Raw genomic sequence first — 24,157 nt, 5'->3', positions numbered from 1 at the left:
CAGGTTGTTCTTGGTCGCCATGCTGGGCACCAGCGCGTTGGCGGGCTTCGCTAGAGGAGGCGGGCGGTTGTCGGGCCTGGCTTCTGGTGACCGGGAAGGCGAGTGTTGCAGTTTTGGGAAATGTAAGAGATAAAACGCTTTGGGTGGCTAACTGAACACCGGCGAGCAGTTCAGTGGTTTGCTCAAGTTGCCGGGTGAGGGAATCTTTAAAGGTGGCAACGGCTTCATGCAAGGGCGGCGGCGATTTAATTGCCGCCAGGTAGAGGAGGGGCGGGTGTAAATTCCAGGGTGGGTGTAAAGTTGGCTGCAGGGTGACTGCATAAGGGCGGGGGGGGGGGGGGGGGGGGGGTGGAAGGCTGGGAGGTGACGCGGCTCACCCTTTTTATAGGAGACGCCGCCGTTTTTAGAATCTGCGCCTTCTGAGGCATTATGGGAAGTTTCTGGGGCGCTCAGGGAGTGAGTGGGGGGGCAGTAGGGCTAATTGGTGGCTCTTCGGGCATGTCGATGGTAATGGAGCTACAGACTGAGGCGATGGGAATGTAGTTTTAAGATATTTTCTCCTTCTTTGATAATGTTTCTATCTGGGGCACTGCTTCTTTGATAATGTTTCTATCTGGGGCACTGCAGACTGAAGCGGGGTGGGAATGTAGTTTTAAGGTATTTTCTCCTTCTTTGATAATGTTTTTAATATCTGGGGCAAGAGGGGTGACTTTCAACATATCATAAATCAACTGCCAACAGTTAAAGACTGTTACCGGAATCTTTTCTGGACCAAATGGTCTATAATAGTCATTTAAACAATCTCCTACCCTTCCCCAACACTTTTGATCGATAGTACCCTCCTGGGGAAACCAAGGGCAGGTTCTGAATATGAAATCAAAGGAAAGAATAAGATCTTTTATCTTAACTTTAACTCCTTGTGTCTTGAGGGCTTCTTTTACTTGGCTAATAAACAACAGGTGAGTGGAGGATCCTTGTCCCATAATGAAGTGGGGGGGCTTACCTGTTTTGAAGTCTTCTGTGGAGTTTCCGCTAGTCTTTCTTTCTGCTGCTATGGAACTGCCTTTCTTTCCACTGCTACGGAACTGCAAACTGTAGTCTTCCTTTCCGCCGCTGAAGATCGGCCTTTTCCTCGGCTGAGTGTCTGGAGAGCTCTCCCTTGCTGGTGAAGCGGCGTTCCTGTCCTGGCGTGGCCGTCGAGCCCCACGTTGGGCGCCAGCTGTGAAGGTCGTCCCAGCCCGCAGGACACTGACGGGGGCTCGAGTACCAGTCAGGGAGGAATGTTATGGGACAAGAGACATGAAGGACGACAGCCAGACAGAGTTCAGATCAAGCTGCAAGCTGCCGCTGCTGCAAAATTTTATTGAAGAGGCTGAGCATATATACTCTAGGGAGGAGCGGGGGGTGGTGGGTAAGGACAGGTGGTGGTCTGGGATTGGCAGCTGCTGTTGCTGGGGGAAGTGGCAGAGGTAAGGTGATTGGTTCTGGCTGTTACTGAGGGAAATAGCAGAAGTAAGGTTAGGAGGCAATTATTGATTGGTGGTCGCACTGACTGCCTGAGGCGTTGGCTGGGCGGTAACTGCGAGAAAGGGCGCGAACCTTCTTCTGTGAAGGAGGCTGAGTATAGTGTAGACCGTTACTGTATCAGCTCTGGCAGCCATTATGTGCTCTTTGATATTGCTGAAGGCAAGTGCTGTCTTAAGCGTCCCCAACAGAAATATATGTAACTGCCACTTGAATACATCAGAAATGATCAAATATTAGAATTTCATTTACTTCAATCTATAATATTTAGCATATTTGATACAAAGTGAGTTATGTCTCCTTACAGTCAAATCTCAGATACAGTAAAATATAATGTAGAATAGCCAAACAAAAGTCAGGAATATGAACTTGCAGGCAGTCTCATCTCAACAGCGTATGATTTCCTGAGGAGAAAGTGGTTAGAGTTAGTTAAATGCCAAATTGAAAAGAAATCTGAAGGTCATGTATGCTGATTCAAATTAGGTTCTGGAATCAAACAGATCAAGAATTGTTTTCTAGTTGTGCTATTAGACTAATTTCTTAATCTATTTAAGGCTTATTTCATTATCTGTAAAATGAGGATAATAATAATATCAAGAAGAGGGGTGGAACTCAGTGGTTAAACACCTGCTTTGCATGCACGAGGTCCCAGATTCCATCGTGGTAGCTCCTAAATAAATTAATTAATAATAATATCTACTTTTTAGAGCTGTTGTGAAAACTGATTTATCTCTGCATAGTATGTATCATATTGTTAACAGATACTTTCTAATAAAGATATGTGACCAAAATGTAAGCATTAATTTAATTTTTGCTGAGAGTCTCTATGTATGAGGAACAGGAACATTTTGAGAAATTGTCTTTATCCTAAGCAGATTTATAGTCAAGTGGGAACAAAAGTCCCTTAAGCAACTAAATTAAATGTTTGTGTTATGTGCCGTAAGTAAAAGCAAAATTCAATTCTGAAGACTTGCTTTCACTTAGTATGCTAGGGTTGTTTGAATTATTCTTGGGAGACAAGGATGCCCTCGTAGGACTAATGCTGTTGTTCATTTAACAGCCACATGAGGAGGAACGTTGACCAGCTTCAGGGGCGTAATCCTGAGACCAGGATTTCCAGGCAGCTACCGCAACAACCTAGATGGCCCTTGGAAGATCTCACTGCCTATTGGCTAGGGTAAGTGAACACAGTTCACATTCTTAAAGTTCACCTTAATTTCTATCTTGAAAAGAATTAAGCTGAATAATAATTATGCCTTCTTTTGTTTACACAACTGTGCCTTTAATTAAAAGTGGATTACAACTTAAAACTCTGGGGAATAACTTTTAGAACTGAAAGTTATTTGAAAAATCAAGTTAGCTGTGCAGCTCTCTTCAAGACAAATTAAATGAGCTGAATTATGATAAACTGGGCAGAGGAGGTGCAAAATGCAGCATCTCTAAATCACTTATCTATCTCTGTATTTATAATACCTCCTTTCCAAATCTATATCTGTAGTTCAATGATGACTATTATTTCTTTTGAAAAATTATCAGACGTATTAGTTCCAACATATTTTAAGTTGAATATGACATACAATTTGAAAACATTATTCCTTCATAAATATTTTATGAACTTTCAGGTTATCCACCTTACTTAATAATTTTGATTGCTGTGCACACTAAAACTCCATTTTGACCAGTCTTCAGAGATGCATGGTCTTTGCGAAATTTTGATTCCCTCTCATTCCCTTCCTTATCAGAAAAGGGTTTCTATTGGGTCATAATGCAATGATTCACTGTAATGACTGATAAAATCTATTAATCAAGGTTTTTCCCACATGGGATTTTCTCAAGAGAACACATTCTAATACAGGTACCAATATAAGTACTCACGAATGTACTAATACATAGTAATAGTGAACTGATATATTAAATAGATGTTAGTTGAATGATGACTGAATATAAGTGTGAATGTATCACTGCTCCAGAAGATGATTATATTTTTCTATTAAGATTTCAAAGTTTTTGCTTTAAGATTGTCTGCCTAGAATGGCAGTAGTAATATGACTATGGCATGGGAAGGCCAGGACAGACTTGCTCAGCAGAGTGGGGTCAAGAGGAATAATCAGGCATGAAGATGCTGGCGAGGGTATGGAAATGTGTGCACATGTTGAAATGCTGTGCAACACCAAAGAGAGAGGAGGAACCTGGAAGAGCATCCTCAGTGGGGAGAAAAGAGCTGTGGGAGTTCATGTCTATTGAGTCCTTGAAGATTCACCCAGAAGGTGAATCTTGAGATAAGGAAAGGGGACCCTCTACACATGCAAAAAAGATTAAAGGAGGGAAGCGGACTTGGCCCAATGGATGGGGCGTCAACTTACCACATGGGAGGTCCATGGTTTCAACTCAGGACCTACTTGACCCAAGTGGAGCTGGCCCATGCGCAGTGCTGATCCACGCAAGGAGTGTCGTGCCACACAGGGGTGCCCCTGCGTGGTGGGGCCCCATGCAAGGAGTGTGCCCCGTAAGGAGAGCCGCCCAGTGGGAAAGAAAGTGCAGCCTGCCCAGGGGTGGCGCCAGACACACAGGAGAGCAGACGCAGCAAGATGATGTAACAAAAAGAAACACAGATTCCTGTGCCGCTGACAACAACAGAAGTGGACAAAAGAAGATGATGCAGCAAATGGACACAAAGAACAGACAACTGGGGCAGGGGTGGGGGAAGGGAAGAGAAAAAAATAATAAAAATAAAATCTTAAAAAAAAAAGATTATAGGAGCTTTCTATTTCTCTCAGGCTTTTGAGTTTAGTTTTACTTGATTTTTCAAATAATAAACATTCTAAACATAGAAACAATGATTCTTCTCTGTGCTTAATAAAACAGAAGGTCCTGAATCTACTAAACCAGCATTGTCTCAATTATTCTCAAAAGCTGGGTAGAGTTTTCTTAGGATTGAGATCTAAAGATAAGGACTTGGTTAGTCCTTTTCTTTAAAGTCAGGTGTTAAGGATTGCATCAGAGACACATGGAACCCAAGAGCTTTTCAACCGTAGATCCACAGAGGCTTACTACATTGTTTTACATATTATGATAGTAGAAAAAAGCAAAGAATGAAAAATATTCCCAAGTTATAGCTCCATCATTTTTGAGCTATGGCCTTACAAAAATGGATGAATCTCCATGATCCTTCATTTCTTCTACTTTCAAACTGCTGTAGGGCCTGTGGCTCAAGCAATTGGGAACCTCGTGTCCCACATGACAGGCCCTGGGTTCAATTTCCAGTGCCTCCTAAAGAAGATGAGCAGACAATGAACAGACAGATGAGGGATCTTTGAGGGCAGAGGGGAACTTTAAAAAATTAATAAAATAAAAAAAGTAATAAAAATTTTTTAAAAATTGAAATAATGTCGTAGGATTTTGGTGAAGATGACTGAAATAATTCAGGCAAGAAGTTAAGCAGGACTTGCCATTTGTTAAACAGTAAAAAACATTAGCTTTTTTATTATTCCAAATATTTCTCACTTTCCCTTCAAAACTCATTAGAAATGTTTTATTCTTGAATGAATATAATTATTTCCTTTATTTTCCCTCACCCCAAATTTTCCATTGTATAATTTCTAAGAAGGATGATTTGTTTGGTATAAATCCTTATGCTCTTCACTCATAAATTAATATGCAAGAGAATAATTCATGGAAATGAATTCATTTGAGCCAAATTATCTGAATTCATGATCAGGATCTATGAAACTAAGCAAAATATTTATTTGAAATAACAAAAAAATTATGAAATATGAATCAAAATGTCTTAAAATATTTGATATTACATTGTATTGTGGTTTAAAAAGCATCCAGCAGAAAAGACAAAAAAAAAATTAAATGCATACAAACAGCATGACCATCCTTAGGTTTTTATAATAGATTAATTTATGCTTTAGAAAAATTTCTTCCAGATTAAATTTAAGTAATATACTAGGTTTCTCTGTAACACATTTATAATCTATTAAATATACTGCAAAACATGAAGTTGCAAAATTAATAAAGGGGTAGGTACAATGGGGGTTGGTCTCTTGACATAGTGGACATTTGGAAAATTGTTATTCTTGCGAGGGTTACTTTGTAGGGGTTTAACTAATTTTTTGATATTTTGAAGATGCAGAGAAAATTTTACTGCTTTGTTTTCAAACCTCCATCACTTTTTATAATTGAAAACACTTTCTGTATCTGAATCATTTCTAGTCTTTTATCTCTACATCATCATCTCATAGCTTTAACTCTCTACACATAGGATTCTTAAAACAGCATCCCTCCATGCTGTGTAGCAATGCTCCAAAATATACTCATCAAACACAATGAGCATACCACAGTAATGTAAGAAGTTGCCGATGTGCGAGGAGTGGGGAGTGTGGGGAGTGGGATATATGGGAACCTCTTATATTTTTTATCATAACATTTTGCATGTTTTATCTATCTTTAAAAAGAAAGATTAAAACAAAGACAAAAACAAAAATAGCATCCCTTGTCTTGTTCTCAAACGCCAAATCATGTTTTCACCTGCACATGAAATATTTTCATCTGGGTCACCTCAGATTCAATAGGTATAAAATTAAAATAAATCACTTTCTTCTTTCCTTTTCATCAGTTTATTCAGAACTAGATTCTCTTATTTCATTATGTATTCATACCCATAAGACTACCATTATCCCAGGTACTCTCCTTTCCTTACTTTTATCAGGAGGTTCTTCCCAGAATCTCCCAAATAATAAGCAAACCTCAAATCTCTTTTCTAGAAATTTCAAGAAAGTACATTTGGATTGAAGTTCAGGAATCTGTATTTTTCAATCAGAGCTCCAAAAGCTTCTTATTAAAACACAACTGGGAAACATAGCAAAGGTGACCACTGTCTCTTTTCTTTGTTATTGCCCCTCTTCTTTAATCTCCCATATTGCTCCATCTTAGTACCCCAACCTGAGGATAGTGCTGAAAGATTTTATGTAAATACAGCTGAGAAAAGGACCTTGGTTTCCTAGTGAGACAAGTAGGAGGGTTGAGCGGGTAGGCAGTTATTCCTGCTGATGTCACAATAAATGTCTACCTGCAAAATTTCTGCTGTCAGGATGACCTTGGCAATCACATGGATGATAAAAGTAAAAAGATGTTTGCTTGTTAATGTTGTGGAAAGACATGTATGGAATAAGTAGTTTACATTAATATAGATGGAACTAATTTTTCTTGACAAGCATATAAACTTGCACACTTATTACAATTCTTCTCCTTTTGTCTCCACTAGACTTCCTGCTTTGGGAGTTATGGGGGAAGAGTGATCTTCTCCCAGTCCTCTCTCATTCCTCTGCCTTGGGACATAATTAAAAAGTAAAATGCTGGGAATATTTTTCCACATACCCGCTATTATTCACACATGTGTCAGTATTGGACATTTGTTATAGTTAATAAGAGAACACTCTCAGATTTGTACTGTTAACCACAGTCCATCTTCCACCACATGGTGCACAGTGTTCTATATTTTCCTCAGTCCAAAACAATAATCCCATGTCCTTATTAGAAACCCTTGATACTTGATATAGTATCTTCTTTGACATTGATTCAAGAATACTACAATATTGCTGTTATAGTCCATAAGTTATATTAATTATATTAGTTGTAGTTTTCTGATATATCACTATATTCTTATTGCCTTGTGTTAGTAACATACATTTGTTGTAGTTCACAGAAGAACATTCCTATATTTGTAATTTTAACCATTATGGACCATATTTAGTGATAATAGTCTGCTGATGTTCTTTTATAATCTGTAACAAATGTTCCACAACAATGTAAGGTGTTGGTGGAGGGGTGACATACAGGAATTCTGCACATTATGCACGATTGTTTTGTAAGCTCACAACTTCTCTAATTAATAATAAATAAATTTTAAAAATAAAATGTTTCCTTGCAGTATCACCATAAATATCAGAATAGATACTCTAGGGTTTTCTCCAAGCACTTTTTGATATTTTGAAGGCTAAAATCATAGTATTCTCTCCATTTATAGAAGTGTGCTTTTAATCTGAGAAAGATAAGAAATGCACAAAAATTTTCATGAGAGTCACATAAATATTATCTATGTAGGAGAAATTGGTTTGGTGAAAAGAAACGTGAAAATCATAAGATTTTAGGAGCTTGTAATTGGAGCTAGTATATTACTTAGTAAGATAGAATTACCAAAAAGTTCCTATTTTTCTTGTATAGAGCATTTAAAAAAATAAGTTTTATATCAAAAAGTTAGCTACCTCAATTATTAAAATACTTTCTGTAGTATCTGAATGTACAGCCCTGTTTCCTTCATTGTCAGTGTTAATTTCTTATTGCCAAGCACATTAATGATTATTGAATTGATAAGCATGAATGACTCTTGCTCCTCCAACTACTCTGAATAATGGCACTAATCTAGAATATGAGACATTATTGCCTATTCTTGAGCCTTTCATTCATAGAGGATTTTACCAGAGCCTTTTTTTTCAATTAAAGAAGTTGTAGGTATACAGAAAAATTACACATTCTTGACAGGGTTCTCATATACCACCCTATTATTAACACCTTGTATTAGTGTGGTACATTTGCTACAATTCACTTAAACAAAAAAGAACATTTGTGTAAATGTACTATTAACTATAGTCCATCATTTATGATATGGTTCTCTGTTTGTGTTGAGTAGTTATATGTTCTGTTTTTTATTTTTTAATTTTTTTTATTTTTGTCTTTGTTTTTTAATGTTACATTAAAAAAATATGAGGTCTCCATATACCCCCACCCCCCTCACCCCACTCCTCTCCCCATAACAACAACCTCCTCCATCATCATGAGACATTCATTGCATTTGGTAAATACATCTCTGAGCACCACTGCACCTCATGGTCAGTGGTCCACACCATAGCCCACACTCTCCCACAGTCCACCCAGTTGGCCATGGGAGGACATACAATGTCCGGTAATTTAACTCAGAATTTTTGTCTGTTTTCTTGAAAGGGTACAGTTAACAGAATGCTAAGTATTCTGTGCTTTACCTTTTTAATTTAATAATCAGTGCACTAATATTGCATATCACAATGTCAAAAATCACCATGGTTTTTGACAATCAAGAAAGGCATGCGTTCTATAGAAGATTCTTTAGAAAAATTTTTCAGTGAATACTGTAACTATTAAATATTCTGGATTGTATTTTTACATAATGAAAATGTGTAATAGAGCGATTATTAGTCATACGTTCTATCAATTATTATGAAGGTTTAACCCTGAATCATGGTCACATAGCTATTCAATTTTTGTCAAAGCACAGGTGCAAAAATCCCTTATGCAGGTGACTCTTTACTGGCACTTAATTTTCAATATGTAACTAGAATCAGACGAAAATGTGCTGTGTAAATTCAGATTGGTTTCTCTGCTGGGAAAACATTAAAAAATATTCAGTGAGATAATAAAAGGTACTGAGGTTATTCTTATTGTAATACCTTTATTTTGACATTATGCTGTCAAATTGAACACAATTTGCTGAAAATTAAATAGCTAAATAAATCTATTTTGAACCAGATCAGTGCTGAGCTTTGTTCTATTTCCTTATATGTATTAGGTGGTTTGATATACGGATGGATATTTTACCCTGCTTAAAATGCTAATTCTGTTCATAATATTGTAATTGTCATAATTATAATTCCATTTCCACTTCAAGTTTAATTCCCAATGAGTGAAAAACCACGTTCACTATTTCTTATACTTCTGAAACACTGGCCATCTTCAATGTTTTTCACTGTTTGATCTGCTTGCTGTCTTCCATTTCTTTCTTTTTTGTTATCCATGAATTCCAAAATCCTTCATGATAAATACATTTTAAGCCTGCAAATCTACCTCTAAAATTTGGCTGTATAAGCCATTTCCCCCCTATTTGATTTTCCACCCAAATGGAGAATAAAGTATTTCTAAATGGTCCAATCTTGTCCTAGTTTTACATCCTATTTGATACTTTTGGGTCTACATAGCAAAGCCAGTAATTCCACAGGTTGTTTTAGGTTATTTTTATGTCAGTCATTGCATTCCACCTGGCAGGGGTGGAGGAGACTGGGTATTTATGAAACTCTCTAGACGTCATGGGCTGGTGACCCTAGAGTAGTCACAGTAAAAATAGTGTCTAGTACAGCCTATTTACTAGGAACAAAATATTTTTTGTCTTATTTGTGGGGCATGCTATAAAGCAAACTCCTCTTAATTTCACAGTGGGTGTTTGGCAATGGGTGAGGCAACAAATCAGGAACTGGTGTGTAAGCTACCCTGGGCCAACAACCTGTAGGGGCAGTTTGGAGGCTGCTATTTCACTGCTATTACTCACTTGTCTTTTACTTTTTTTTTTTCCTGCTTCCAGTGTTTCTTTTTTTTTTGCAAATACTTCTGTTAATTTTTACAGAAAATTTTATTTGCTCATCGAAGGCTGTTAAGCAAATATCAATAATTGGTATTTCCAAATGTTTACAGAAATATTTTAAAATTAATTTTAGAGTAATCCCAATAGTAAAAGGAAAATTTCACATTGCATATGATATTAAGAGTGACTGGGACACCCACAGCCTGGGATATTCTTCATCTGATGGTGATGTATCACTAAGAAATAGAGCTGGGCAATGTAATATGAATCCCATTACCTATTCTAAAATAACTTTTTATTTATCTGGTAAAGAACACTTTCTTCTGCTTTTTGCTTCCATTACCTCTCCTTGAAACATTCCACATTTCTACTTCCTTTTATTTATCCTCTTCCAAACTACACTGAACAAATTTAATACAAACTTATTTTGTCTGAGAAGGATTAGAATATTTTCAACATCATAAGATTCTTAGCTCTTGTCTATCATGTTTGAATGCTAGACAAGAAATTGTGAGGACTTTGTAAGTCAGAGTTGGGTTTAAATTCTATCTCTTTCTCTTCCAGTATTGCTTCGGACACAATACCTAATATCGCTGAGCACCAGCTTGCTCACCTGTAACATTCTAATAATAACATCGATTGCCTTGCCGGGCAATTGTGAGGAAAAAATTGGTAAATTAATCCTCAGTGATGATACTTGACAGCCAAAGTTTCCAAGGCTTACATGACAAAGTCCTACAAATTGGATGGCCGAAAACAAAAGAAATACATCGTCTTATGGTTCTGGAGGATGAAAGGCTAAATTAAGATGTTGAAATGTCCATGCTCCCTGTAGAGAAGTCTGTAGAGAAGAATAAGTTGCATGCCTCTCTTCTGGCTTCCGTTTGTGGCAGGTAATCTCTGGCATTCCTTGGTTTGTGGTTTAATTTAACCTCTGCCTGCAGCATCTGAGTCTATGTCAACTTTCTTCTTAGAAAGCCAACAGCCATATTGGATTAAGGGTTCACCATAATCCAGAATGACCTCATTCTAACTTGCCTAATTCCATCTGTAACAACCTTCTTTTCCAAATAAATTCACATTCTGAGGTACAGGGGATTAGAACTTCAACATATATTTTTGGAGGATGAAATTCCACCCATAACTTTGGCCTTACTGTATGTCCAATTAGAAAAGGCCATTACATGTATAATACTGATAAAGGGTATTAATAATCAGGTGGATTGGGGTGAAAATACACCAAATGTAAGATGTGTGCTATAGTCAATAGTAATATTTTGATGATGCTATTTCATTGTTTGTAACAAATGTTTTACAACAATGCAAGGTGTTGCTGGTGGGGATGTATGGGAGCCCTGTACAAAATGCATGTTTGTTTTGTAAGTTCATAACATTTACAATATATTTACTGTTTATGTATGTTCATGTATGAAGGATATGCTTCAATAAAATTTTATTAAAAAAAAAGAAAGGGCCATTGTTTACTCTATTAGTCCTCCTCCCAAAGATGTCTTCGAAAATAATGAAATTGTTTTTCTTGGATGACTTTAAATTTTATTGAATAATTTTAGTTTATTCTCTGTATTTGAGCTTTTTTAATTTCCTTTTTCTATTTTCTGATAACTGTGTTTTCTTTCAATACCTATGTAAATCTGTCTCCCTGAAAATTTCTCTCTATTTACCTTTATGTAGGGTAATCAAAGTAAATATTATCCAGAATATTCTCAACCTAGGAAATAAGTATCAATCAAACGTATTAGGTGAAAAGTAAAAGTAAAGCCACTCTCATCCATAAAAAAAAAAAGAAGAAGAAGAAGAAGAAAAAGAAAAAAGCAGTAGAAGATCGTGCAAAGTAGAGCTTTTCTCTTATGTTGGGAGAATATTACATTAGCTGTGGTAGTTTAGTTTAGACTTTCCTACCTAACTTGATTGCATAGATTTAGGCAAACTCTAAGATCTTTTGAATTCAAACTATTGAAATGTATTCAAATATTTTAGTCACAGTAATCATATAAATTTTCAAATAAGACACAATACCATAGCAAATAACTCTAAATTATTTTTATTTTCTTCTAAATTATCAACTATATTTTATCTACTACACAGATTAATATAACACCAGTGATACTGGTCACTTGGACTGTCTTTTAATATGGTGAATTATGCCAGGCTGTTAGACTGAATCATGTGAGTATGGTAGCTTTTTTTTCAGATTGGACTTCTTATAAACATCAATAATTTGTTTTGCATAAAATACAGTTGAATATATTCACTTGCTAAACTAATAAATCTCTTGAACAATGCTTTGATCATTCAATTGGTTTAAAAGCCACTTAAAGTTTCTTCTAGCTTTTAGACCTATAAGAGCTTCTACCTTGATAAAGCTGTTGATTAACTTACAAATGCAAAGACATACAATTATTATGAACATGTGTGCATGTTTATAATAATTATAAAGCAAAATAATTGGCTTTTATATCAGTCACTATTCTAAGAATTATACCCATATATCTCTATGATGCAGGTGCTACTATTATTCATATTTCACAAAAAGTTGACATGGATGTTAAGTATATTAAAGATCATACAACCACCAGTGGCAGAGGTAAAATTGAACCAAAATCTGGTGTAATCCAAAATGTGTGCATTAATTCCCTACACTTGTTCTGCTTCATAGAGAACTATAATTTTGGAAAACTAATAACATTTTAATTATTTTTTCTCACATTTATAAGTTTCAATATTAATTTTCATTAATTTTGCATATATTTTCAAAGATGCCCATAGTCAATTTCTGAACTTTTAAAATGAAGCTAATCATGATTACCTTGAAATTCAAAACGGCCATTATCACTCCAGCCCCATGATTGGGCAGTTCAGTGGTGCAGATCTACCCTCAGTATTGCTGAGTTCAACACATGAAACCCTCATCCACTTTTACAGTGATCATTCACTAAGCTGGTAAAGCTTTAACTTGTTTATCAAGGTAAGGAATCCAAAGTGCAAATGTGCCTCTGATATTCATAATGCAGGCTTACTCATTGGTTAAAAACATGTAGAACAGAAATAATTTTTATTGAAAAGTTGTCTGATCAGTAGAGGAGCCATTGCTGTAGACTCAGAAGGCATAGCTGGCTGCAGTTATTCTCACAGCTCCATCCACACTCCCTCCTTCTCCTTATACTCGCTCCTAAGGCCATTGTCAATAAACTTTCAGACAGTGGTTTCCACTGAGTCTCCTCTTAACCAATTGAACTTTTTTCTTGTTCCTTCAGGACTACTGCAGAGAGAGTCAGTTCATGGTGAAATTGGTCTGGCAGTAGCAGGGTCTCTCAGCTCAAATTAATGGCTACACGTACTACAAAGCCATGTTCAAATTATGTTAGGAAAAAAATCTAAGTGAATGAACTGTATCCCTTTTAATCAATCTAAATATGAAATCATTAAGGAAGTTCGAATCAACATTACCAAAGAATTTTTGACGTGTGAAAAAGTTTAAAATTTTCATTTCATATGAAATAATTTAGCTGCCCTTTTCTTGAATATTGTTAAATCAAATGAAGTAGAAAATGACAAATTTAGTGGCTTTTTTAAAATTGATTTTGTAAAAATATTACATTAAAAAAATATGAGGTCCCATTCGACCCCACCACCCCCACCGCACCCCTCCCCCCCCCAGCAACACTCACTCCCATTATCATGACACATCCATTGCATTTGGTGGCTTTTTTAAAAAACGTGGTTACAGCACTTGCTTTCCTTCATTTTCTAGACTGACCTTGGAAACAGAACTTTAATATTTTAATACTGAAAGAGACTACTTATTTATGTTAAGCCCTTAGATATTGTTACTTAAACTGTTACCTAAATATATTCCTACATGTTCTTTCTCAGCAAACACTCTCACTTCCTATTTGAAAGGCATACAAGCACACACACACACACACAAACAGATAAAGGGCACCATAGAAGTGGTTTCCCACAACAAATCCATGAACCTACCCGCATGTGCACCTATTATCTGTTCTTTCTCTCTCATTTAGATGGGAATGTTTCCCCTACCAAAGTAAAATTCATTCCATGCTCTAGGATCTAGGCTCCATTCCTTTCTACTATTTCAGAAAAATTTAGCTACAAGTTAACTTCTTTCCAATGCATTTTTAACTGTCAATTCTCTACTAGATCTTTCCCAATAGCATTCAAAATAGACTCAAAAATTTCTCAGACACATATATGCACACTCTCTCTCTCACACATTTACTTACATGTATATATATGTAATATATGTGTTATATATATATATATAAATGCATCTTTGGCCCCTTATCTTCCTCCAGTGTCTGTGCTCTAAGAAAAAAATTCAGAAGTATTATCTTCACTAATTTTCTCAATTTCCACACTTCTATCTGCTTTAATCATTTTAAGCTGGCTTTAGCACTATTCTACTGACAAGTTCTTCCATTTTTTTCAGTTGGATGAATAAATCCACTGGCTATTCTTCATTTCTCATGTTTCTTGGACGTATTCGGTACCGTTAACCACTTCTGGCTTAAAACACTTTTCCCATTTGTTTCAGTGAGAACATAATTTCTTGTTTTTTATGCTATCACACTGGTTATTCCCTTATTTTCTTTGCTTCCTTGTCTTCTTCTGACAGCTTTAGTAGAGGAATTAGTTGGAGTTCCATATTTTTCCATCACATTCTTTCCCCTGAGGATCACGAACACTCATGGATTCAAAGACCATGATAGTAATAATAATTAACTCTTATACTAACATCCCTGATTCAGTTATTTCCTTGAGTTCCAGAACTAGATGTCTAACTCATGACACCACATCTCCACTTGAACCCTGTGACTGAAACGAGCTCACAATTTTCCTTTCCAAATACGCTCATCCTCTAGTGTTGTCCATCATAAGTGAGTGGTACATGTCTCATCCAGTTGTTTTAGCTGTAAATTGGTGTTATTTGTGGTTCCTTTTTTCTTCCTCACCCCACTGTTAAATCAATCAACAAGTCCTTCCTCCACCTCAAATATATTCCTGGAATCCATCTCATTTTCTCTATCTCCATTACCACTAATAGTCTTAACCATCCTCACCTTTTTCCTAGTAAATTCTTTACCTCTTAAAGGTTTTATCACATGTATTCTTACTACTTCTCTCATCTTTCCATAGAAAAATGTGACTTGTCCTTTTCTTGATTACAGCCTCTACCATGCTTTTCTATATTCTTATACTACAATTAAAATTCTGTAACAGGGGAGTGGATGTAGTTCAAGTGGTTGAGCACCTGATTCCTATGTACAAAGTCCTGTTACCTCCTATAAACAAACAAACAAACAAATGAACAAATGAAGAAACACCACCTCTCTTTGGGAAGCAGATATAGCTCAGTGGTTGAGTGCCTCTACGAAGTCCTGGGATCAATCCCCAGTAAAAAATTCTGTAACAGACCTAATCCCTCTTTTTCTTTTTCTTCCTCCATCCTTAATCTCACTCACGGCACTTCCGCCAAATGGACTTTCCAATAACATATATGGCTATGATTCTTTCTATTGGTGGGGTTTTACAAATGCAGTCCTCTCTTCTTTAACCCCACTCTCCTTTAGGTAATCATTTTATACTAAATTTGTTTATAATCTCCCAAAACAGGCATCCTCTGATCACCCAGACTAGGCTAAATCTCCTGTTGTGAAGCTTCACGTCACCTTGGACTTCTCTGTGTGTGGTAGTCATTGGTGCTGCTCTCCAAATGGATCACATCCTCCTGACTTCTGGATACAGGGTCATGAAGCGCAGCCTTACTCTTTTAAGAGTAAGTGGTGTTGTTGCTTGCTTTGGCTGATGACATTGGAGTGAATGCCCTATAAAATGGGAGTCATAAGAACCTGGTTCACTCTTCCATCCCTTTCTTAAGTGAAGTTCAGCAGTCACCAGGATAATGGCTGCTCAAGTCAGGCTGGGTCTCTTAGTAACTCCATGAGTAGAGCCCTCCTGCCATCACAGGCAATGAAATTTGGAATAATTTTTGCTATTGTAGTGTTAATTAGCCTATATGGACAATATTCCATAGGATTTATTAAGATAAGGAACTGGTGGTATATTTATATTTTAAAGAATGTCTAATCAGAAACAATTTACCTCATGGGGAGAGGAATCATTTCTATTTTTACCTTGCTCTGTGCTCAGCATGAAGCCCAGTCCCTGACACACAGTAGGTCCCCATTGTATAAATGTGCCCTCCATACTTGATGCTCTACTACCACAGATGCCAAGGGGCTTTATGCTGTGCTGCAGATGCATTTTAGACAGGTATTTATATGAGGCTTACCTTTAGGTTGAGTTCTATGCTCTAATGTCTTCATTAAATTTAATCTCTTTTAGTCCCTACTCATTGCCAGATATTGCTTATCCAATGCAGATCCTGGCACAAATATCACATGTCCACTCATCATAATGTTTTGGTTTTTAGTGGACTCATTTTTGGAATTGTGCCTTAAACTAAGTAAGTTCTGGTTTAGCAAAGATGGTGAGATTGGCAGTGCTTATCAGCAACTACCTCAGGCCCTGATTGTTCTACTGATGTGAGCAAATAGCCCTGGAAGTACCTTGAGAAGAGCTACCAATATTGAAATACATACCAGTACCATGCTTTTCTTATTTTCATTCTATTTCTTCCATAAGCTAAAGGACCACAATTAAGTGCCTACTCACTTTGAATTCTATAGATATACTTGTACATTGGTAGGAAGTAAAATAGTAAAGATTCACAATCTTGATCAAATTCTTAGATTAACCTGGAGTCCATAAATAAGTACCATTAATTAGTGGCTAGATCTAATTAATACTGTAGGGAATAATACTTTTAATTTCCACTGTAACTGAGAGGAACCCAACTCAAACTAGTCTAAGCAGTAAGTGCAGTGTTCCAGCTCAACGCGTGCAGGAGTGGAATCTAAGACTCGAGGTGTGAGGATGGCCACTTTCTAGCCATCCTTAGCCAGCAACAACAGGTCACTTCCCTAGTTCAGCTCTTTGGAACACACTCTTTTTTTTTTTTTTTTTTTTTTTTAGTTTTATTTTATTTTTTTAATTTTTTTATTTTTTATTGAGTTAGTAATAATATTACATTAAAAATATATATGTGAGGTCCCATTCAACCCCACCCCCCCACCCCCCCTCTCCCCCCCCCCAACAACACTCGTTCCCATCATCATGACACATCCATTGGATTTGGTAAGTACATCTTTGGGCACCTCTGCACCTCATATACATTGGGAACACACTCTTAATGAGCCAGCATGAGCTATGTGACACCACCACCCCCAAGTCCAATCTCTGAGACCAGATAGACTGGTACTCTATACTAGCTCAGCTCAGGTCACATGGTAAGAAAATGTGATTAACAGACTTCTTGAAATTGGAATAGTTTGAGAGAGAGGAGCAGTTCCTTAAGAAGGAGGGACTCTGAAACAGCAAAACAGTAAATGCACAACAAATTTTTACATATTAAACAAAAGTTTGCATAAGCTAAATATTACTAGGCTAATTAAATGTGTAAAACCAAGGGGTGTTTTATTAGTGCTTTCATATATGCTTCCTTAATTCCTTTACTAGGGCCGTAATAATAAGTTACCATGAACTTAGTGGCTTAACACAACAGACATTTATTTCTCACATTTCTGGAGTCTAAAAGTCAGCAAAGCTTCAGGAGGGCCATGTGCTCTCTGAGGGCTCTAGGGAAGAATTCTTCCATGCCTCTTCCTAACTTCTGGAGGTGGCCAGCATTCCTTGCCACTCCGTGGGCTCCTATGCCATAACTCTTCTGCCTTGGTGTTCGCATGGCCTTCTCCCTTGTGTGTCTCCATCTCTTCTCTTCTTACACGGATACCCACCATGTTGGTTTTAAGGTCTACCCTCCTCCAATTAGATCTCATTTTATCAAAATTAAATTCATCTGAAATGACATTATTTTCAAAGAAGATCACATTCTTAGGTACTAGGGGCTAGTACCACAACATATATTTTGGGGGGACACAAATCATTTGATCTTCTTGAAATAGTGTGAGTTGTTCTGAAAGAGTTAAATGTCCATATTTTAGTATATTAAAAATAATGACAGTGGTAGCTATTATTGAGCACTCATTGTGTGCCACATCCCATAGTTTTTCTTTTAAATTCTAAGTTAACATTATGCACATTTTACAGAAAAGGAAAATGAGTCTCAAGGAGGTAGAACAAACAATGGAGATATGTAGATATATGCAGATTATGATTTGAATTTCAACTCCATAGTAATCTTCTTGACTCCAAAGTAGTAATCATTCTAATGAAGAAAGGGAAATGATAAAATCTTTAGACTCAAACTTCAATGCTTTAGTTACCACATTAATATTAAAAAAGTGTTTAAATCATAACACAGAAAGTTTAAGAAGTCCAATTTTCCCTCACAGTTTGCAAAACCAGTAACCATTTATCTGAAGAACACTGACTATGGGAAAACTCAAATAACAATTTTTGGTGTACAGACATGACACCTGACAGATTCATTTATTGAAACTCAACTTTTGAGGCTGCTAAAATAGCTTTGCTAAAAATCTATGAGTCAAATGTTCTCCATAAATATTTCTAACACATGCCTTAAGATTTGGTAAGTTTTTTTCTTAGTATCATATGTAATCCAGATGTCAGTGGTGGCTCTCCCCTTACAGATCCAGGTGTAATTTTTTAGGCACCATATAACTTCGTGTCCTCTCAAAATCAGAAGATTTCTCCATGATATATTTATCTAACACTTACATACAACTTTCTGAGAGCTTTACAAGGAATCATTTTCTTAATTCTTACAACAGGCCTCTGTTGGCCAAATCACCATTTCCCTTAGTAGTGAGGAAATTGAGGTCAAGTTTGACATCAAGTATCTTGGCCAAGTGTTAGTCAATAGAATGACGGGCATTTGAGTCCAGGAACTTTGGTACTAGAGCCTGTGCTCTCAACCAGTAGTTGCTGCTGCTGCCTCAAGTTCTGCAAACCCCTCACCTGATCTTCTCTATGCTAATGCTTACAGTATATTCCATCCTTCCCCCTCTCAAGCTTTGTCTTCCACTTCTACCACACTGCATGCTCAAAGCCCAGCCTTGGGTGCATTCTCAAAAATCTTTTCTCTCATTGTATTTTTTTTTTTAATATTCATCTTTTTTTTTTTTTAAGATTTATTTATTTCTCTCCCCTTCCCCTCCCACCCCGGTTGTCTGTTCTCTGTGTCTATTTGCCGCGTCTTCTTTGTCCGCTTCTACTGTTGTCAGCGGCTCAGGAATCTGTGTTTCTTTTCCTTGCGTCATCTTGTTGTGTCAGCTCTCCGTGTGGGTGGCGCCATTCCTGGGCAGGCTGCACTTTCTTTCACGCTGGGCAGGTCTCCTTACGGGGCGCACTCCCTGCGCGTGGGGTTCCCCCACGTGGGGGACACCCCTGCGTGGTATGGCACTCCTTGCGTGCATCAGCACTGCACATGGGCCAGCTGCACATGGGTCAAGGAGGCTCGGGGTTTGAATTGCAGACCTCCCTTGTGGTAGACGGACGCCCTAACCACTGGGCCAAGTCCGCTTACCCTCATTGTATATTATTAGCCTGCTTTTCTCAGTCCCTTTCTGATTGCCCTTCTCATCATGCTCTCAGCTTTATATTGTTATTCCTTTATTGTTCAGAATGGCTTCTTTTTTTCCCTGAGGCCAAGGCACCAACAGTGCCCAAATGTGGGTAGAGAATGGGTTTGGTGTTGGGGGCTCAGACACTGAATCCCTATTAGTATAGGAATCCCATCATCATCCTCAACACAGAGTCACTGGACCTTCCAATTAACACAGGTGTACTGATAATAACACTGTATGTATGTACTCCACTTGACTCTCTTCCCAGTATCCAAAAGAAAATTGTTAGATAATGATATATGCAAAAATAAACAAACATGATGTTTGCAACAAGGAAGAAAAGTGGACTCTGTGGTGTAGCAGTAGAGAAAGTGCAAAGTCATGCATATCTGTTTATAAATGTTTGACCAAATATTGCTTCATCTTTCTCTTGAGTATAAAAGAAAACTCTATGATGATAAATGATAGCAGCACTCTTCTTTGGGCTTCTACCTCTTACCTTATTTTCTATCCATCAAAATTACCTGTGGTTATTTAAATTCAGTTTATAAGTGTAAAGATTCAACACTAAAGTGATTAGGGGGCACACACACATACAACAGAAACAAAGTTCAAATAAATCTAAAGTTCTGAAGTTCAGTTATATAAACAACTGTGTCATTTTCCTGATACAACAAGGATTAACAATTATATTTCCATAATTTTATCTACAAGGTCACATTCTAGCCAATTTAAAACAATATAAGAAGCAGGAGGGTCAAGAAATATAGCTCTTCCCTGACTTATTTCCAGCTCCCTGACTTGGCTTCTTTCTTCATTTCACATTGTCCTTTCACCTTAATAAAAGAGGACATAAATAAGTAAATAATTAGGCAACTTTACATATTCCAATCTGGTTCCATCCATGCTAATTTTCTGCCATTATATCCATGTTTTTCTTTTTCAGAATAACTGGATTCATGTGTTTTAAACAGTATCATCACTCTTAATGAATGCTGGTCACTGGATTTTGTCCTTGTTCATTCTGAAACAATTGAACCTTTGATTGCTATTCCTCTTTCTATAAAACCTAAACTATTTGGGGAAAAAAAGATTATATATAAACAAACATTGAGAATGTCTTTAACACAGATATATGAAGTTCTTCTGTGCAGTATTGATATGAAAATAAAGTTAATAACTTAAATGATTACTCTTTTAGGCAGCAGTTTACTTTTGGAAAGAAGCCTGTTTTAATTTTTTTAAATGAAGAACTTTCCATTTGAAACGAAGATCCTGACATGCTAAAAAAATTTTATAATGTATATTGCACTGTAGATATTATTTTAATTTTTACAGGAAATGATTTTAATGAAATCATTTTTTATTAGCAAAGTTGTGGGTTAACAGAAAAATCATAGCCAAAGTAGAGAGTTCCCATATACCATCCTATTATTAATACCTATCACTTGTGTAGTACATTTGCTGCAATTAAAGAAAGCACACATTTTAATAGTTTATAGTCCATGGTTTAACTTATTGTCCACTGTTTGTGTTGTACAGTCCCATGGCTTTATTTTTTTTAATTTTTATTCTAGTGACATATATACAACTTAAAATTTCCCCTTTTAACCACATTTAAATATATAATGCAGTACTGTTGATCACATTCACAATGTTTGCTATAATAACATCTTTGTGTATCTGATATTAGTTTCCAGGAAGACATTATTGCCTCAGCCTGGTAGATAGTAAACCTGCAGAAAAGGATTAATTAAGGTAATACTGCCTGTGTCCAGGTTTAATACTTCATAAGAAATTAGATTGGTTTTCTGCTATCTAGTCTGAAGTGTCTCCACATGGGAAGTTTTTTCTTATCTTAACCTGCTGCTTATTGGCTTTACCTCTAGACTAGTCAGTCATGGTCTAGTGAGTAATCGCCTGAAAAATTACAACTTAAAATAGAAAGAATTGTTTGGGCCCAATTTCCAGGGACATCAGGATATAATAGATTTTGTGTCGTTAAGAATCCCCTAGACTTTCCTACACCAGTATCTGGCTTTCTCCAAGATGAGTTGTTTCCCAAAGGGTGTTTTATGAATACAAGCAACTTTCCAAAGGTGTTTATTCCAAATTCAGTATTTAAAAACAAACACAATTATTTTGTATACATATATGTATATGTAATTCTCTTTAAAATGGAAATGCTTGAAGAGTTCTCAATGTGTATCCTAATGAAAGGTCCAGAGGTAGACTGGACTTCTGCTATCCAATCTACTGATTGAAAGATATCAGAGTCAAAGTTCTGTGAGTTGCTTTGCCTTTTCATCCTTGTTGGAGGATGGCTATTCTACCTCCGATATTAGAACCACATTCAGACATGCAACAGAAGGCTGGAGGAAAAAAATAAAGTCGATCAGCTTTGAAGAGCCTCTTTGTCTTGCATGTAGTTAGCAGAAACTTGCTTTGTAATAACCCTTTGATAAAGAAAAGCTGGAAAATGTGATTTTTTTTCAACCCAAGCATATTCCTTTTTCAAAGAAAAGTAAGGCTCCTCTCTTAAGGACAAAGGGAAGGGTGAGGATGACTAGGCAGCCTGCTGCAAGAATACAGTCAGACTGTGATCACATGCATATATTTAACTACATTTGAAGGCTAATTTTACTTTTGACTTACTTCGCAGTAGAAATTGTTAACTAGTATGAAGAACTCAGTTATATTTCAAACTTGTGGATTCAATTTAAAATCAAATTAGGGTAGCTTGAATATTTCCAAGGGAAGTGATTCCAATTCATTTAAAAGATGTATACATATAACCACAGAGTGCTAGAAATAGAAGACAAAATCATAATAAAGTTCTAATATCAAATATGTTTCATAATAGAAAAAACATAAACAAAACTGTGATATTTTATTTTCTTCTAATTAGACTAGAGAATTTCAGTCACACATTTGTTTTGCATAAACAGTACACACTTATGATTGATGCTTCCATCGTTGATAAAATACTAGGTCTGTCATGTTAGTAGATCTGTTTACATAGAACTAAGGAAAAATGACAATTTCAGTCAAATAAGCTTAGCTTCAGAGTATAGATCTATGTTTAATCATTCCAGTTTGTAAAATTCCCATATTAAGTGTCTTAAAACATATTTTTAAAAGTCTCTATGATCTAAACCTGCTCACCTGTAATTTAAGTCAGTTTTTTGAAGGTATCCATTTATTGAATAGTATCCAATACTCCTATTAAAAATAGGGATTAAAGGAAGACTCGGTTGCTGTAATAATGTTGCAGCTAAACCAGGAGTACTGAACTGCAGAAGAAACCCAAATCCAGCACTCAGGAGAAGTGGAGGAACAGATTTATTATGCACAGGCCCAGAAGAGAATCAATCTCCAAATTCTGAGCCCTGTTTTTCAGTTTCCATAGGTTTATATAGGATTTCAGGTAGGATCAGGCTAACTTTTGCTCATTGACTAATGCATTGCTAGGTAAAATTTTGCAAGCAGGGTTACAGAAGCAGAATGCAGGTGCAAGGCAGTGCTTTCACAGGCTGCTTTATAGACAAAGGAGCAGGAGTCATTTGATATTTTCCTGCAAGGCCACGTTTTCACAGGCTGATTTACAGAAGTGGGGGCAGGGGTGACTTGTTAGATATATTTAGAATGTTAAGCTTTTTATTTCTCAACACTAAACTATGTCATAATTTAGTGGGATTACTAGATATTTGGATACAAATTAAAACCCAATAGGGTCTTTCTTTAACTGAAGTACTTGCAGCCATTTCTTTCCTTATTTAAACCACAAAAAAACTCAAATTAGTTTGCATCCTAGTATTGTTTATCATATATTTTTGAGACTACATTTTATCTTACATTACTTGTAACCTCTGTAGTTCAAATACATGTATTTTGCTTTACTTCTTTTGATATTTTCCAAATTGGCTCATTAAAGTCGTGTCTACATAGTTTCAAAAGCTACCAATTAGGTCACTCTCCAGAAACAAAAACAGTTATTTAGGAATCATCTAGACCAGAAAACTTGTTGTATTTGGCTGGTACAATATGCTAAGTATTGTCAGTATTTAGAATTAGATTGCACATAACTTGGGAAATACACATAGATTCACCTTTCCTTTTTCTCTTGCAGTATTGAAATCTAAAAATATTCATTCATCATTTACATATGGGGACAATCAGAAGAGTTGTCAAAGTGATAGCCTCTTTCAGAGTGGGACAGCATTTACTTTAAAAAGTAAAAAAGTTTTCTTTGGCTTCTGGAATGCTTTGCTCTTTGAAGTGGCCTGCTTGACCACGTAAGCATTGAATTGGTGAAACCTCAACTAGGCCAAGCCTCTGGTTGGTTGACTGAATGTTTTCTTGATTTGACACCCACTTCTAACTATTCACATTTTTAAAATGGTGTCCCGATAAAACATTAGTTTTTATTATAAATAATTGATTTTCTATATCTGAGAGTTATAAAGACAGATTAAATTTAAGAAAAAAAAACATTTTTGAGGTTAGGCTATCATATCTGATAGAGATTTACATTTCAAGCTTAATTAGATAGTTTATCAGTGTTTATCATTTTATAAAATTTATAAATTGG

At 36.3% G+C, this 24,157-nt stretch overlaps 1 long non-coding RNA gene across 1 annotated transcript; it reads left to right on the top strand.

Moving 5' to 3' along the window:
* The first annotated feature begins 490 nt into the window (after positions 1 to 490).
* Positions 491 to 23,822, top strand: LOC139437597 (uncharacterized). Its single transcript, XR_011647427.1, has 6 exons — positions 491 to 959; positions 2,585 to 2,701; positions 10,481 to 10,809; positions 12,023 to 12,103; positions 15,572 to 15,734; positions 23,696 to 23,822. It is a non-coding gene; the product is annotated as an uncharacterized lncRNA (long non-coding RNA).
* The last annotated feature ends 335 nt before the right edge of the window (positions 23,823 to 24,157 follow it).

This window comes from Dasypus novemcinctus, chromosome 25, assembly GCF_030445035.2.
Source record: "Dasypus novemcinctus isolate mDasNov1 chromosome 25, mDasNov1.1.hap2, whole genome shotgun sequence".
Classification (NCBI taxonomy): domain Eukaryota; kingdom Metazoa; phylum Chordata; class Mammalia; order Cingulata; family Dasypodidae; genus Dasypus; species Dasypus novemcinctus.
Note: the sequence above shows the minus strand (reverse complement) of the source record. Positions and strands in the feature narration are given on the sequence as shown.